The sequence below is a fragment of the Rhinopithecus bieti genome, unplaced genomic scaffold (assembly GCF_001698545.2).
Source record: "Rhinopithecus bieti isolate Rb0 unplaced genomic scaffold, ASM169854v2 scaffold_54219, whole genome shotgun sequence".
Lineage (NCBI taxonomy): Eukaryota > Metazoa > Chordata > Mammalia > Primates > Cercopithecidae > Rhinopithecus > Rhinopithecus bieti.
This window is the reverse complement of record NW_016820921.1, coordinates 108470-114445: the sequence shown is the minus strand read 5'-3', so window position 1 is coordinate 114445 and position 5976 is coordinate 108470. Positions and strand designations below refer to the sequence as shown.

The following is a 5976-nucleotide window of genomic DNA, read 5'->3' as shown; positions in this document are numbered from 1 at the left end:
CAAGTTCATTGTACTAAAAATAGGAAAAAACAAACCAGATATGCAGACAGCAAAACGCGGTTACCCCATAATCCATATTCCATTACCAAGAGACCACCAGGGACTACATTTTGGCAGTAACACTCATCCTGATGTTTTTGTCTATACACAAATATATATACATATGTAAATGCCTGTTTTAAAAGCAAATTAGCATGGTGTTCAGTATTAAAGTATCACATTAAATTAACACAAAGGTTTTTAAATAACAAGAAAGGACAGAAAGAGTCATAGGGAATCCCAATTAATGGATGTGCCGTAATTTACTAACCCAATTCCACATAATTAGACATTTCACTTGTGTCCTAGCATTTGGACTACTTGCCTGACTGAACTATAGGATAAACTCCTAGGGTTGGAATTTGCTGATCAAAGACTTCTGATGGAAACTTGAGCCACTGAGTTGTAAGTAATTTTTCATGGTTTTAAAAATAGCCCAGTTTGCTGCTATTCCCATTTCTTAACTGGTGCCTTTCCAACTGTCAATACCAATCTGATGTTTATTTTCCCCTCACCTACTGTCATGAAGGAATGAGGCACCAGTCTCCTGCCCACGTATCTATCCCCACTTTCGACAGTATCCAAGTGGGTGATCCACAGGACCCTTGGACCTCTCTGAGCCTTGACTCCACGCCAACTCACAGACATACTGCAGACTAAAACTTTGCCCATGTCTCATGGCTCCCAACTCTCTTTCTTATGCCTTGCAAATACCACCAACACAACAGCAGGTACAAGCAGATAATGTTGAGGGACAACTGAGTAGCCAGTAGTGAAACAAGATGCGGATCCTTCTCTCAGTCCTGCACATGAAAAGCAAACCCAGACTGGCTGTATGTTTAGATATAAATAAATGAATGACTTTCAGAAGAAAAGCTAAGTGAATACTCCTGTAAATTATGTCTTAGAATTAGCCTAAGGATACTTCCTGAACACAGAAGCCACATGGACAAGATGGACATATTTATAGTATGTAAAAATTAAATAGATGGAGGAGGCGGGGAGCAAGAGGGAAAAATGGGACTCTCCAGTGATTGTCCTCCTGCAGAAACATCAATGTGAAAAACCATCCTTGTATGAAAATACTCTCACTTGACATAAGGAAACCAGATGAGAGACCATGGTACCCGGTTATAGCATGAAAATCAGAAAAGATGCATTGAAGAGGGTAGTAAGAACAGTTTTACATTACCCATATCACCCCTTCCCTGACCTTCAACAGCACAGCATAGAGAGAGATACCATCCACCCAGAGGAGAGAGACAGTAGCAAGTATACGGCATTGCCTGGGAACCCAATATCAGGTCACCACTTGACAGATGCCCATGGTCTCTGACTCTCAGACGGTACTTGAAGACAGAGTCTCTAGACCCACCCTGGCACCAGACAGAAAGCCACAACCACCGCAAAACAAACTCAATACCTGGTCTACATCTCTGTCGAGTGATTCCAGTGGCCTTATGCTCAGAATATTCTACAGCAACAGGGAGTTCTCAGTGAATGCAGGTTTGGATTCCAGTCTCACAAGGGACCAGCCTCCATAGCTAAGGGAATTCCAGCCATTGTAGCATCTGTCGTTGTGTCCCCGGGAATAGGCAGCCCCCTAGGACTTCAATAGCTGTAGTGTTCACAAACATAAGGACCAAAAGAGACCTATACAGAGTTTCCGGACAGGCTTACTGCTAAAGGATGTCCCCTAAAAGCTAGACTGTAAAGACTGAAATGAATACCTACTTCTTCAGTACACAGACACAAACACATGACCACAAAGATCAAGAACAATAAGGAAATCATGACATCACCAAACTGACAAAACAAGGTGCCAGGGATTGACCCTAGAGTGATAGGAATGTATGAGTTGTTTAACAAATAATTCAAAATATTTATTTTCCACATGCTATGTGAACCTTGAAAACAATTACACAGAAATGATTCGGAATGTATCAGAGTAATTTGAAAGAAAGATTGAAAGAATTTTTAAAAAACCAAGCAAATCCAGAAGTTGAAAAATACAATGAAGGAAGTATACAATAGAGAACATCCAAAGAACAATTGATCGAGCAAAATAGAGAATCTGGAAACTTGGAGACAGCTTCATTGAAAATATACAGTCAGAGGAGACAAAATTAAAAGGAAGGACACGGAAAGAAAAAAAACTTACTGGATTTCTGGGACAATATCAGAAGAGCAATAGTATGAGTCATTCACATTCAAGAGGGAGGAGTAAAAAGATCATTTGAAAAATAATAATGGAGAGCCATCCAATCTCAAATAATAATGGGGAGCCATCCAAACTCAGAGAAAGTTACAAACATCTAGGTACTGGACGATCAAAGTTCTGCATTCAGATACAATCCAAATAAGATTACCCCATGACATGTTAAAATCAAACTGTCAAAGATGAAAAATAAAGAATCCCGAGAGCAGCAAGAGGAACGAAGCAAATCATATATAAGGCTCTTCCAATATGCCTACCAGAAGACTTCTCAGCAGAAGCATAAAAGGCCAGAAAGAGTGGGATAGTCTATTTTAGGAACGCAAGGAAAAAAATCTCTAACCAAGAATAATGTACCCAGAAGTGAAGGGGAGATAAAGACTTTTACAGAGAAATCACAGCTGAGAAACTTCCTCACCAGCACAACTGTCTTACAAGAAATGCTAGGGAGAATTCTTCCAACTGGCATAAGGGACGCTAATGAGTAATGCAAAAACATCTGAAGGCATAAAACTCACCAGTAAACGTAACTACACAAATTCAGAATATTCTAATAAGGTAATGGTGGTTTCCAGATCACTTATATCTTTCATGTAAAGGTTAAAGAACTGAACTAGTAAAAATAAAATAAGTACAATAATTAATTAAGGGATATAAAATATAAAAAATTGTGGTAAAGTGTGAAACAGAAAACTCAAAATCCAGGGGTGGAGTTAAACGGTAGAATGTTTGCATTTTGTGATCAAAGTTATGTTATCAGTAAAATAAACTGCTGTGATTATGTTTCTGTAAGCCTCATGCTATCCACAAAGAAAAAAATCCTGTAATAGACACACTAAAACAAATAAAAAAGCAAAACATACTAATAGAGAAAAATCTCTTATCCATCAAGGAAAACAATAAAAGAGGAAGAAAGGAAGAAATTCCCTACAAAATAGGTAGAAACAAGTCTCTAAGTGACAACAGTAAATCTTTACCTATCAATAATTACCTTGATAGTAATGGATGACATCCTCCAACTAAAATGCACAGAGTAGCTGAATAAATTTAAAAAGCAACAACAGCAACAACCAAACCTATGAGAGACACACTTCTCCTTAAAAGACATTTGTAAACTGAAAATGAAGGCATGAAAAAAGATATTCTTCCATGTAAAGGGAAACCAAAACAGCGCAGGAGGTGCCAAACTGATTTCAAATAAAATAGGATTCATATCACAAACTGTAAAAAGAGACCAAGACCATTATACAATGATGAAGGAGTCAATTCATCAAGAAGATATAATGATTTCCAAAAATATGGACCCAACATAGTAGCACCTAAATATATGAAGCAAATATTAAGGTCTAAATGGTGAGGTAGAGTGCAATGCAATAATAGTAAAGAACTTCAACACCCAACTTGCAGCAATGAACAGATTGCCCCAACGGAACACTGACTCCACAAAAAGTGGAATTTATCTGCACTCTGGACCAAATGGACCTGACAGTCATTTACAGAACATTCCATCCAAATACTCCAAAACACATATTCTTTCCAACTGCATGTGGAACATTCTCGAGGATAGATTATGGGGCAGGCCATAAAACAGGTACTAGCAAATTAAAGGAGTTTGAAATAAGATCAAATCAGTTCTCTAACCACAATGGTAAAGTATTAGAAATCAATAAAAGTAGGAACTGTGGAAACTTTAGAAGTGGATGGAAATTAAACAACATGCTCCTAAATAACCAATGGGTCAATGAAGAAATTAGAAGCAAAGTGTAAACTTCTTGAGCTGAAGCAAAATGAAGGCACAACATATGAAAACCCATGAAATACAACAAAAGCAATTCTAAAAGTGAAGTTTACATCAATAAAGCCTACCACAAAAGAAAATATACATCTTCAATAAACAACCTCACACTGCACCTTGAGGAACTAGACAAACAAGAAAAAATTGCAATGCAAAGTTAGGGCATAAATCATAAAGATCAGAGCAGAAATAAATGAAATAGAAATGAGAAGAACAATACAAATACCAATGAAACAATGACTTGGTTTCTTGAAGAGGTAAAGCAAATCAACAAAACTTTAGCTAGACTAAGGAAAAAAGAGAGAAGATTCAAATAACTAAAATCAAAGATGAAAAAGGAGACAGTACAACTGACATCACCAAAACAAAAAGTATCATAACGAAGATTATGAACAATCATCTGTCTACAAATAGGACAAGTTAGAAGAAATGGATACATTCCTGGACACATACAACCTGCCGAGATGTAATGGTGAATAAATAGAAAATCTGAACAGATCATTAATGAGTAAGGAAAGTGATTCAGTAATAAAAAATCCCCCATCAGTGAAGAGTCTAAGACAGAATGACTTCCCTTCCTAATACTACCAAATTTATGTATAAAGAAGAATAATTAATAGCTATACTTTTAAACCTATTCCAAAAAAAAAAAAAAAAAAAAAAAAAACGAGCAAGAGAGGAACACTTCCAAACTCATTCTGTCACAACGCATTACCCTGGTAGAAACCCCAGACAAGGAAACACAAAGAAGAGAAAACCGAAGAAAACTACATGCCAAAATTCCTGATCAACACAGTTGCAAAATCTTTAACAAAGTATTAGTAAAGCAAATTCCACGGCACATTAAAAAAATCATCATTCACCATGTTCTAGAGGGATTCATCCCTGGGAAGCAAGGAAGTTTCTACATACACAAATCAATAAATGTGCTATATCACATGAACAGAATAAAGGACAAAAGTCATAGGATCATTCCAATTTGAGCAGGATAAGCATTTGATCGAATTCCACACTCCTTCGTGATTAAAAACTCCACAAATTAGATATAGGAGGAGTGCACCTCAAGACAATAAAGGTCATACATGATAAACCCACAGGTAACGTCATACTGAATGGGGAAATGTTCCAGGCTTTTTCTCTAAGACCTGGAACAGGACAGAAATGCCCACTTTTGCCCATTCTATCGCACATACTTCTGGAAGTGCTAGCCAGAAAAATTAGGCAAGAAGAAACAAAAGGCATCTAAATTCAAAAGGAAGAATTTAGATTGACCCTGTTTGCAGACGGGAAGCTCTTACATATAAATAACCCTGAAAACATCACCAAAAAGCTACTAGGTCTAATAAACAAATTCAGGAAAGTGGCACGACACACAAACAACATACAAGAATCAGTAGCATTTCTATATAACAATAGGGAACTATCTGAGAAAGATATCAAGAAACAATCCCATTTACAACACCTTCAAAAAAATTAAAATAGGAATAAATTTAACCAAGGAAGTGAAGGATTGCAACACTGAAAACTATAAACCATTGACAAAGGAAATTGAAGGAGGCAGGAGTGAATGGAAATACATCATGTGTTCATGGACAGGAAGAATAAATATTGTTAAATGTCCGTAACCTAAAGCAATCTACAGATTCAATGCAACTCCTATGAAAATACAAATGACATTCTTCATAGAATTATAATTCCATGAAGCTCTTTTTAAAATATTTACAACGCACATGGTTTGACATAGAAATTCCACTGCTATGAATGCGCACTACAGAAAATGTTTTTTTACCTGATAAGGGAAGTTGCAGGATTATATAGAGTTCAATAATTATTATTGTTACCCATATTGTTTAAAGATTAGAATAATAGATAAGTAATTTTTATGTTTTACAGCACAAATTACTACAAATATTGGAACAGAAGGGCC

The 5976-nt window shown here is 36.4% G+C and overlaps 1 protein-coding gene across 1 annotated transcript in view; it reads right to left on the bottom strand.

Annotated features, from left to right (window-relative positions):
* The window catches only part of LOC108520607 (cancer/testis antigen 55), a 14910-nt gene that overhangs the window by 5976 nt on the left and 2958 nt on the right, over positions 1-5976 (bottom strand). The gene's annotated exons all lie outside the window — the stretch shown is intronic.